This window comes from Pituophis catenifer, unplaced genomic scaffold, assembly GCF_029215685.1.
Source record: "Pituophis catenifer annectens isolate HBS135680 unplaced genomic scaffold, rPitCat1.0.hap2 SCAF_7, whole genome shotgun sequence".
In the NCBI taxonomy this organism is placed as follows: domain Eukaryota; kingdom Metazoa; phylum Chordata; class Lepidosauria; order Squamata; family Colubridae; genus Pituophis; species Pituophis catenifer.
Genome location: NW_027256887.1, coordinates 44352616 through 44365563, shown reverse-complemented (window position 1 = coordinate 44365563; position 12948 = coordinate 44352616). Strand labels below are relative to the sequence as shown.

At 30.4% G+C, this 12948-nt stretch overlaps 1 protein-coding gene across 5 annotated transcripts in view; it reads right to left on the bottom strand.

Annotated features, from left to right (window-relative positions):
* Positions 1 to 948: 948 nt before the first annotated feature.
* Positions 949 to 12948, bottom strand: part of CPSF6 (cleavage and polyadenylation specific factor 6) — a 38760-nt gene continuing 26760 nt past the window's right edge. For 4 of the 5 annotated variants that reach the window (XM_070946785.1, XM_070946787.1, XM_070946788.1 and 1 more), the window contains one exon: positions 5114 to 6222. The gene's annotated coding sequence lies outside the window, so the exon portion shown is untranslated. Of the gene's footprint in view, positions 1168 to 5113; positions 6223 to 12948 lie in introns of those variants that run through there. The other variant, XM_070946786.1, reaches the window with a different exon arrangement.

Here is a 12948-nt window from a genome sequence, read left to right as displayed (position 1 = left end):
TTTTTTTTTTACATCTAACCTATGTCAGGGATGTCAAATTCACATCATCACGTGACATATCACCTTTTCCTTCGCTAAAATGGGGTGGGCGTGGCCAGCATCTGACGCATCCACCTGCGGGCCATGAGTTTGACACCCCTATTCTATATATATATATGTGAGCTTCAGCTTGTCTTAATTGTTAACTCTTGTTACCTTTAAACTTCATAAGTTACAGGGACAAGTTTAAAGTCCCAATGAAACATGTTCATGGTTCTGTATTTAATAATATCTGAATCTTTTGCCATTCTGTCTTTTAATTTAAATCTCATATGGGTTCTTTCTTCAGGAGAAAACAGGATAGTACCTGAAAATTAAGAACTAGCAGACTGAAAATATTTTTAAGGGCATTGATAAAATCTTCTGTGGGGAAAATAAATGGATCAAAGTATAGTTGATGGAGAATGTAGAGACAGCTTTAAGAGAAATTTTACACTGAGAAGGAAGTTAAAATAATCAAGTATGAAACGAACAGAACAAAATGGATTCGCAAGGATATTTGGTCAAGTTCAGAACTGGAAATACTGTAAATTGATTATTTCATTATACAAATGTACATTATAGACTAGGATGAAAGCAGAAATATTAAAGATTTGTGCTATCAAAGCACAAATTATACTGTGCTTACATCTGTTTACACGAATGTGTGCAGAGAACAGTAGTAAATCATTGTGTGTTTACATAGCAACAATTGACATAAAAAGTGATTAAGGTTTCTATTTTATTTTTCACAAGGTATTTTGTTCAGCTTGTTAATTTTCCTTTTTTCAGAAAGAGCAGCTTACATTTAACTTCAAAAAAAGTTCCATAGTTCCATGAAAAAAGACAAAACAGACTTAAGCTTTCATTAAAATGTGCTTTATTTTTCCCCATAAAAGGAAACTTCTTTTGCAGTTTAAAAGACCCAACAAATGGTTCAATACCAAATTCTTAACAGTCACCTAAAGACTAGAAATAAGGGTAATTAAAATTATCAAATGATCAAATAGAAGTGAAATGAAATTTTAAAAGCCATTTCTACAGGAAGAGATTTGGTTTATAAAATTTCATATAGTATGACATTATTCCCTCTTACCTTGTGAAGCCATTTAAGTTCCAAAAATTCAACACATTCAAGATGTTCTTGAGCTGCCAGGTATTAGAAAGTCAAAAGAACCTGGGTTGGTTACATATACCAATCAATTTAAAATCTTGGTGTACACAGTGCTTTTACTTTCATGTAAACTTTTGTGCAAACTATGACATAATAAATCCCAACCCCAGCCATGTAAAAGTATCTAAAGAAGAAGTGGTTAGCTCCACAGGCACTAAAGAAGTATAAAATGAAAGTTAAATCTCCCCACTTTTAAGGCAACGTATTTACAAGTAAATTCATAGAATCTCAATGTTTCACAAAAAATAAGCTGGTATCTAAATCATGCCAAATCCGTCAATAAGGAATGCAAGATCACAGCTGTTTGGCATTTAATTTCACTTTCAAGAAAAGCAATTATAAATTATTCTAGGAATCCAATTGAAAAACATTCCCTCCTCTGCTTCAAGTGTGCACCTGATGTGTCATGTGAGAATAGATAGCATAAAGGAAGTTCTTCAAAGAGGTACCTGCCTATTTTGGCTCTTTCCACCATCAGCAGCAACTTCTCAATAACCTGCCAATAAGGCAATTAGCTTTCATCTCCCCACCCCTTTATATAGGACATCTTACTCGAAATGCTGATTAATTCGACATTTTGTGGAAGCTTCTAAAAAATTTGCCTAACAAGATTCTCAATAACTACAAAGATAAATTGCCTCAGAGTTGGAAGAAAATTGTAAAATCGTCTAATCCCCAAAGTTTAATACAATATTAAAAAAAAAGATGTCATTCTCCATGGAGAAAGCAGGGCTCTGCAGCACTTCAAATTCAAAGGCAAAAAAGTATTCAGAGTATATAAGGGGCAAACATATCATTAGTTTGTATCGTTTCAAAGTAGTTATCTCCTTTCCCAATGTCATGATGCAGGGGTGCGAGTTCAGAGAAATACTTATTTAAGGTGTTGCAGATAGGCATTACATTTGTGTCTCTGCATGATCTGAAGCACTATTTTGCTTCTAAATCCAAAGTGTGGCAGAGTTCCATGTTTATTGCATTTTTGGATCTCAGCAGAAATATGGTCTTACAACGTTCTTTCATTTTGCCCTGCTGCAGTCCCATGTGCTATTCCAGAGAATGTCTTCTCAAAAATGACTTTTGATTTGAAAGACTGTACCCAAAAGCTTGAAATAATCTACATTTGTAATATGGATACTGTGGCATTATTTTTATTTAAACTAATAATTTACAACTGTAAAGAGAGAAAGCAATATTTGATGGAAATGAAATGTATTAATAGTTCACATAAGCATGTGTATGTTTGCTGATGGCATAGTTTGTACACATACATAAGGAGTATCAAAGTTTCTTATATAAAATATTTCTAATGTGCTTTTTAAAATACCTTGTTCTCAGATTAGCTATCTGGTTGTTAAATAAATCCCTACTATTCTTTCTTGCTCAGATGAAAATGTTATTTTCATTAACACAATTTTGCCTATTTCTCAGATTTTTAAGATTGACAAACAGTTGAAGGATGCACATTTTACAGAGTATGTTTAATGCTTTTACATTAAAAGCTGCATTTTAAGGCTGTGAAATCTTACATCAAACAAGTAAACAATGTGAATAAGACCCTACATATAAAAAATAGTAGTAAACTGAAGTTGGAGTGAGAATCTAACCACTATCCAATATTGTATTTACAAAAGAGTTCTTAAAACTAAAGTCATTATATACATTTAAAACCTGCAGTTCGTATTTGACAAAACTTGAACAACCAAATAATTCAGGGATAATCAAAATCAGTCAAGCACACACAATCTCAAAACTAACCAGGATTTTCACTCTAAAATTAATTACGAAATCTAAACATAAATAACATGCATTGCATTCCCACTGCAATATTTGCAATCAGGCTTTTGGACAGACACATGATAGCTAATGGGCAAGATTTTAAAACAAGAGAGTGCATATCTGCTTAGTATGCAATTTGAAAATTTATTCTAAAAACAAAGTTATCCAGCTATATGTATTGTTAGCTCAATACACTGAGAGAAAAACTATCCAATTAATAAATTCACCGTTCTGGGTTAAGTTTGAATTAGTTCCAGGAATACCACCTGCTGCAACCATGCACATTAAGAAATGTGACAATGACATTACAGGCAGATGCTGACATACCTAAGGACATTAATCAATCAATTTAGTTCTGTGTTTTGCTTTTAATTCATATTGATAAAAACATAAACTACCTCTTTTTAACCTACGAATATCTATATACAGAACATCAAGTACCTACTTGGACATATTTTCCTGTCAGAAGCAGAATAAATACAGAAATCCAAACAAACTTCAATAGAAACCTAGAAAATATCCAGATTTTTGTTACTGTCCATTGAGTATGCCCAATAATATATCCTGAGTTTGCTCACAGACGTATCACAACTGGAATGCCTTCATTTGTCTTAATATCTTTGGAATTCTTTAAATGTTAATTAAAATTAATAATTCAGATTGGAAAATATTTTTTACCCACAATTTACTACCACACATCAGAAACTTTCACACAACATATATAAAAAGTTATCAAAAAAAAAACCATTCATACTTTTATTTTTGGCAAATCCATTGCCAGCAATGGAAATCTTGAGAAGAAAACATAAAATAATATATATACAGCAATAACACTACCTTTCAACTGTAAAAAGTTACACTAAAGTAAGTTATGATTTTAAATTATTTTCATTTTGGTTCTTGGATACTTAAAGTTTTCCAAATAAAATTTATCCATGATGCATATCTAACTTACCTGGCTGTTTCTTCAGCTTTTGGTGTTTCCAGTTTTTAGTCCCGATTCTTTGTGCACATTCTAGCTAATTAAATATGCATTATTGTACTGGAATTCTTAGGGCTACGACAACCACCCTACATAAACAAGCCATTCCAAGTATGTGAACAATTTCCCATTTTCTGATTATATACCTATTCAGCTCTGCACAAAGGAAACAATTCAAAACCTTGAGTATAACTTTTAAATAAAAAGAGTATATGGACCCAAACATCTTAATATTTTACTTCCATTGATTTTTACTTCTGAACTACCTATTTATTTATACATATATACACACGCACGCACGCACACACACACACAATGAAATTGGAGGCTAAATCAAAACTAATATTAACATTTCCACATACTAATTAGGAAAATTGATCATAATAATATGCTTAACAGAAGCCAATTTCACATAAAAATGTGTTAGATCAAGAAAACAAACCAAGAATGAATCATAAGAATGTCCAATGTACAAAAATGATAAAGGCAGCCATTATAAAAATCTTTTCAGTGAACATTAATTAACATATCCATACAACTCCAGTTATTAACAACTACAAATTAATTTGAAACAGACAAGTCTATACAGTAGGTTAAGTTGCACTGACTGAGCTAAGCACATGATAAACTGACTTTTATAACAATGTAAAGTAAGTCATATTGGATAATCATCAGAGAGAGAGATTTTATTTCTACTCTGAGCAGGATTATGTATAGAACCAGTATAGTAATTTTAGTGTTTCCATGTGCAGCTAATAATGAGTGGATACATACTATTATGCATATTTACTTAAATGTAAATTCCACTTTCAAAGGGATTTACTCCCAGGTAAACTGAAACAAAGATCCAGATGATACCTTATTATGTATAACTGAAACACACATACTATGTATGCTTCATTTATCTTAAAAACTGTAGATGTGTCAAGGATGCTATTTAAAATTATTACACAATTATATTAATTAAAAAACCCAAGACTGATCATGGTTTTTATCAAGTTATAATTGCAGAATATATATGGTGTATTTAATTTCATATCTCAGCAAATTTATAATCCAATTTATTAAGATATTGATTAAATATTAAAAATGATTTTCATTAATTCATAAACCAATTACAGTAAAATTGGGGAAATAGTTAACATTTAAAATGTTGACAGCATTGAAAGGAGAAATTAGGCAGGTGCAAGTAAGAATCTGAGAGGTCTGTTTTTATCAACAAACAACATTGCTGAGCGTGACTATAAATCTACTGTTGAATCTGGAGTACATCAGATTTACATCTGCTTATTAGGACAAAGTACATTCTACTGTTTAAAGAAACTGCTGGAATTTTTATTTTTCATGTTGTTGTTTTTTAGGTAACTCTTTTGTACCTACTGTTTACAACTATGTGTCTATGTATACACTATCAGAGTATTTGGAAATAGGACATAACAAAAAAGTAAAGAATGACCATCATCTGAAAATGCCCAATGTTTTTTTCTAACATTTTGTAAATAAATATAGGGTATTTAGTTCTGTATATTACAACAGAAGTCTTTTGTACACTTTAATTCAACTTAAGTCTAAATCTTCTCCAATGGAATTTCAATCTACAAGGATCAGAAACACTAATTTTTTGGTACACTTTTAGGCATGTTCAAAAACCATCTATGTAAAACTGGCTATAAACTAATAGTGTGATTTCTATTCTAGTTTCATCATAAAGTTCATCAAATACAATAAATTGATGCATTTGTAAAAAATATGCATTTTGTTAGAGACATTTAACACCATTAAATATTGCTGAACACAAGACGCTCCCTGAGGTGTAAACATCAAATAACTCGAACAGATTTACACATCAGCCCCATCAAACAGTTTATTACAACACTACATCTATTATAATCAAATTGGTGCGCTTTACAGACATTATCTTGAACATTTAAACAAGAACCAACTACTATAAAAACAAGCATTTACTTGACTTTTTTCCAATTGCCTGCACATTTTAATTGTCAAATATATATATATATAACCAGTAATAGTTGCAAAAAGCTATATGTTTTAAATCACACAGGTTCCTTCAAATAAAAACAGCTAAGCAACATAAAAAGTAAGAGAGCTACTGGTTACCATATATGCAGATTTGCTTTATTCAGATCTATTCCTGTTCAATTTATCCATGAATCCTTTACAGCTCTGTTCGATCACAAGAAGCAAACTGCTGGACAAGCCTCTTTCCACGAAGTTACATTTCTTTTCTGGCGAGGTGCTCCTCTTCCTTCAGCTGTAATGTGTTAAAATTTGTGATGTAGATTTTGCTAGATCCCACAGCAAGCAAAAATGGTGGTTTAACTATACATACACAATTTACAAACATCAAATCTATTTCAGCATAAAAATAAAAAATGGAAATAACAAGAATTTGTTTGAAAACCTTCCAAATTGCAGGTTGATCATTTTAGAATTATATTACAGGAATATATACATACCTAATTTTGTAAAAAGTAAACATAAATATGAATGTTTCTTCAGATCAACATTCAAAAAAGTGCACAGAAGATTATGCATCAGCCAGACCATTTTGTTACATTGTTTAACCATTTTAATTTTAAAAAATGAAACTATGTGAACAGCTAAATAATACAACTGTTAAAAACAAATTAATCTGACATATAAATTATAAACAGTTCCTTTCCTCTATGTAGCTTTTTGTTCATGCTTGAAAATCAGATAAACAGACAACTAGATAATATGTGTATGAACTAAGAGAAATGTGGAAAAATGAGAGGAGCTTGGCTCATTTCTAAGCACAGCTAGCACTCAAGTATAATTGACTCTCAGGTGCAGTCATGTATGATATTTATAAGCAGCAATCACGTAAGTGTTTGGCACTTCGAAATATCAAAATCAACTCAATAGCAAAATTACTAAAGACTTCACCAGAGTTACATAACTCTGCTATGATCACATGGAAGATTTATTTTTACTTTGGATACCATGAACAATTCTTTAATTTGTACTAAAATTGGTAGCTGTGATACTACACCCCCTTTTAAGACAATCAAAGGCTAACATGTTCTTTCTTTTCTTCAAGCTGTATCAGAAACTACTTTTAAAAGTTTGCTTGGTTTAACAAAAAAATGTGCCCGAATTCCAGAAACAAATCACTCAAAATTTATACTTCATATCTTTAGATTCTAGCTAATTAGCTTTTTAAAAGTTCCACACTTTTTAATAACAATATTATTATAGAATATTCTATATAAAATCTACAATAAATACACAAATACTGTTTGGTAACTATTGCAAGCGATATTAAAAATGATTTTAAAAATACATTAATACATCACATGTTTGTTCATTCCTATGCCCAATGCTGGCAGGAAGCAAGCTCCTAAATGTTTCCAGTTTTAAAACAGAAATTTTAAATCTTACTGTAAAGTAAGTCACGCTGAATCCAGTGGAACATGGTTCCAAAAAAGAATGTTAGGATATAGCATAAAACAACAAAGCAATAATTTCAAAAAAACCCAGAAAATTTAAAGCATTTGCAAAAGTACATATTGATATATTTTGTATGCAGATATCTAGATAAAGAATTTCAGAACACAAAGCAATATGCAGCTGCCATAATGTCACTCTTACTACTGATACAGTTCAAATTATTAAAATTAATTCAATTAATAAAAATTTCAGATGCTCTTCTCTGGTGTTTCCTTTTCTCCCACAATGGGTTTTAAGCAAGTGAGAATTAGTTTTCACTTTGAGTATTAAATATTTGGATTTTTTCCTCTGTTGCACATTAAAAACCTTTTTAAAGTTGTTTTTATTAAGATGAATCAAAATGTACATAAATTGTGTTATTTTAAGTTATAAAGCACAATGGAATCTCAGTTTCAGAGGAACAAAATGACAACTGCAAGACTATTAGAATTTTCCATTCTGAATACAGTGTCCATTAAGTACCTAAAGAAATAAGCATGAAAAAACATAGTAATAACTATAATAAACTATTTCTAAAACACTATCTTGTTGGTAAACACAATTTTAAGATTATCAATAGCAAATTTAAGTACAGACTCCAACCTTCTCAGGTATTGATACAGATTCTATTCTAAACTATTTCAATATAAATAAATTAATGAATTTATTCTAACATTATTTCCATTGGTAGGTAGTATTTTTTAAAAAGCTATACTAGCATGTTGTAGATTGGGAATACTATAACACAAAATGAGACTAAAAGTCTGTTTCATATACTGGAAAATATTCAGTGATTAAAATTTTTATAGGAGCATTGCTATTTAGAGATTCAATATTTATTAAATTATTACAATGGTGGTATAGTTTTAAAATTACCAATTTTCTCTTCCTTCTACTAAATACATGTTTTTATTGACCAATTATTTCAGTGGAAATGTCTGCTGCAATATGTAAATGCAAGCAAAAAAACCCAATAATTTTAACAATTATTCAAAGGTTTCACAATGGTTTCACTAAATAGCAATTCAGTCCTTTTGAAGAGTTCCTAAATAAAAATGTAAAGATAAGGCAGGTTTAGGAACTGTGAAAGTGATTAGGCAACTTCTCATTCTCTCAATCACTTCCTACTTTCACTCTTTAGAGCAATTTATTTCCCAGTCTAATAATCTCTTGTGATACCAAACCCAGGTAAATTATTTTTGATTTTTAAAAGAGCAGGCAGAATTTATGGGCATTATGGAGAAGGACAGATGCAGCATCACACAATACACAATCCCCAAAACCTTGACCTTATTTTTACAACTGCAAGCCCATGACTCTTTAGTTTATTGTAATTCCTTATATTCAGAGCCTGATTCCCCCACCGCAAAATTCTCAATGAGATTAATACCCATATTGTAACATAAACACTTATTTTTCAAACATACACCACACAACCATAGTTGCAAATTAATCTTCTATGAAGTCTTAGGCTTGTTGTATTTTAATGGATTATGTATTTTAATGGATTAAGTATGTGAAAAATGTATACTTTATTTCTTTGTAAATAAAATACTTTGGCTTTTCTGTTCCAAGGAGATTCTAACATTAGCATTTCAGCTTTTGGGAAGGAAAATGTATTCCAACAAAAGTCCAATTATGTATGTCTGTTTTTTCTGTTCTTTTACTTTTAAATACTATTAAGTATTATATAGTTGCATATTCAAAATGAAACTTTGGTGATATATCTTACTTTGCATTTACATCAGTTAGAATTTTTTTTACTGGTTGTGTCTAGTATTTGTTTATTTATACAGCTACATTACAAGAACTCAAGTTGGGTAACTCAATTCTGGCTAAGTTAAATTCTGTGCATCATCATGGGATTCCTTTGGTTTGGCCATTTCTCCTTTCATGTAAGGGATGAAGAAGCCAGGAAGCCACAATCGTTTTATCTTTAATCCAAGCTAGTTTCCTTATCTTGTCTGGACTAAAAAAAAATTATAAAAGTTTCCAGTTTGCATTAGTGGAAAGCAGCTTCCTACTCATTTATGTGGCAGAACAGATGTGGCAAAAGCAAAAGAGATACCATATTGATACATAGTTATGTCTGGCTAGGATCCGATAACCTAATGCAATCAGTCACAATTTCTTAAAATTTCAAACTGTAATAATAAATTCCACTCAGTTCACAAAAAATAATTTAATTTTTCACATATTTCTATATATTTTCACACTTGAGGTATATGAGAAACTAATAAAACTAAAACTGCAACAAGTAAAATAGAATACTGTTGAGTTCCTTTAAAAGTTCTCAAACCATAGTAAGCAAGAAATGCACTTCAATATATTTGATGAAAAATGAATTTTAACCCCATGATCTTTGTCACTTCCAAAATCAAATTAGTTCACATAAGGAAAGCAGTTCAAACCAACTTTTGTTATGAATCTATTAGAAAAGGATGATTGTGTTCACAACCACAATTATGAGAAAATGAAGGAACTGGACTAGCATAAAACCTGTAGTACAAATATAATAGCAAAATTACTAACATGCACAAAATTGCTATTCATTTTGCCATTATAGGTGTTCTCAAAATAATTCTTACTAAAACTGGAAGATGATTTATAATTATTCACAATTTTTTAACCACCAGTACTAAAGAGTACCAGTAAAATAAACATTATAGCAAAAAAGACATAAAACATACAATCATCTGGAATAAGAATTTCAGATACAAATATCAAGTCTTTTAGGTTTAAAAGAAATGCTTTCTGGCAAAGATTTTAAACAAAAATTTGGATTATAAAAGGGAGAGACATAGTTGTTGCCAACTATCTAATCCAACCAGCTATTCTCTCTATACATTTCACTGATTTCAGAACAAATTAGCATTGCCTCTCAAGACAGGAGTAACAGTATTGATTAATCTAGCCATGAATATAGGTATTTAATACATCTGCCTAATCCATTTAATATTACACTTTACCAGGGTCATGAACAGGATGTAACCATCTTATGTTCTAAATATAGGTTCAGTCAGCTGATATGCATGTGATACATAATTATTATGATTTTGTATATTTATATAAAGTTTATGCAAAATAGATAAGGGATGAAGTAGTACAATCATTATGCTTGGACACAAGTGTTGATTCTATTCTGCTAGATACCATTTTAGTATGTGCAATGCCTATACATAAAATGCTAAGATGGAGAAATCTTATGTTTCCACTTTTCATTAAGTATTGCACCATACCCATCTGGTGCAGCGTGCATATGCTAGATTATAATTTCTATCATCCTCAGCCAATGTAATTATTTCTTGTGTCTACTGGAAAATGCAAATAGTAATGCAACATATCTGGAAGCCACTAGATCATGAAAACTACACTGAATGTGCGAATATAAATATTCTTTCCAAGAATGAAACATTTTTTTTCCTTCACAAAGAAAAGTTTTAAGAACATGCTTTGTAAAAAACAAAAAAAGCCACACTTTAAATTTTACACAAATTTGACCAAGAATTATGTGCATTTAAACTACTTTTAAATTACAATGAGGTTTGCTTATAGTGGTTTGAGAACAGAGATAAATTTATTGTCAAATGAAGCTCAAATCTATCAATGCTAGGTTGATTCATCCCCTTTTTAATCAAGGTTGCAAGAACAAATCATGGTAAGCAAGTAAGTAAAAACAAATTGAAAACTTTCAAAACGTTAGTTAAAAATCTTGTTTGTAATGTGTATAATATGCATCAGAGCTTAAAAACATTTTTAAATTCCTGCATTTTAAAATGCTTATTCATGACAAAGCATAAAATTATTAAACACATCACATGATATACCATAATTTACAATTTTCATGCCTGAAGCAATTTTTGAAATTGTGATTGTTATTTCTATGCAATTGTGTTGCTTTCAGCTTTTAATCTAAATATGTGTATCATCCAAAACAAATATGATGATCTGTAGGCTGTTTGCACACAAATTTCTGGGTTTTTTGTTAAGTACAAGAAAATAGATACACATCTGAAATATTTACAATTTTCTTGTACTTTTATAATGACAATTTACAAAAGACATAACAAAAATACAGAAATTTATGAAAACATCCAAAATAATCCAGTAGCCAGAAGAACATTGTCAAGGCACATTTTTAAAAATGTCATTAAATACATTGAAACCAGGTGAAAATCCATTTTGGGATCATTCAATCATTAACCCCCAAACAAAATTGGAAAGTTACATCTGATTTCAGAGAAACTACAAGTAATTCCTATGGCTGTAGTAAATGTAGGTGATTATTATCTTAAGATTCAATCATAGGAAGAAAGAGAAAACAAATTTTGGCACTTTCAAAAACTCTTGTTCAAAGGTGAGCGGTAGAGTTCTTGCAGTGTATGTCTGCAAGATATATGGTTTCATCTTACTCATAAAAATTGAGTAGGAAAAGTAAGTCTGAATATACTGTATAAACTTCAAAAAACCACATAGTAATGAAGTTTTGTGAAGTCATTAAAGAAGAGCTTGTGCAAACTGATTTCCTCAGGGTCTGAGGATGATATCTTGCAGTGTTTTTCTACCTAAGTCAGAAATATTCTTTCTCTTAGTCAAAAGCTTTTGACACCAACCTAATATGACTACTTAACATATTTATACTTGGAAAACATTAAAAATATACATTTTGTGTGTGTGTGTGTGTGTGTGTGTGTGTGTGTGTGTGTTCAATATCCTTCATATATTTTAGGTTTGTACTGAAAATTCATTAAACTGATAAAAATTGTGTCACTATGTTACAGGTACATCTAGTTATATTACTAATTACCAGATGACACATCCGGAACGTAAGATTATGTACTGCTGATAAGTATAGCATCTGGTTTAATTAAAACAAAGACATAGGTGAAAATTGGGATTTAAAATTGTATCATTATCCTTCAATATACTCTTTGGATAATCTATATTTTTAGATGGACAAATTATTGCGTAATTTAAGGTCTGAGATGTAAGTTTGGGCTGGTTGTTCTATAATCGTCACAGAACATAATTTTGTTACCTCAACCATCTTCCTTTATATAAAAAACCTGGTACCCTCATATAACATAGATGGTATCATTACATCAGATTCAGAACTGTGCCCAAGATAATGCATCTTTTTAAAATAAAAATGAGTTTTATTTCAGAGAAACCAAATACAACTTTCAGAACAGATTGCTTTGAGTTTTATGATTAATACACAGAACTCTGTATCTCTCTTGAGGCAGACCTCTCATTCTATCTCATAATGGCAAGTGCTACTTATTTTCATAATTGACAAAATGTAGCTACTTTCATGTAAGTTTCCTAGTATCTTTCAAAACCCCAAATTCAAGTCTTCATTCAAATTCCTCCTAAGAACTAAAAAGTGAAAATTTAAAAGACTGTATTTTATGATTAGATTGCAAATTATATAGTAATATATTTCAAATTTTAGGTATTTGAGGTATACATTACATACTATTATTTCAAATTATGAAATTTAGAAGATTATTGCAAGCATAAGGGC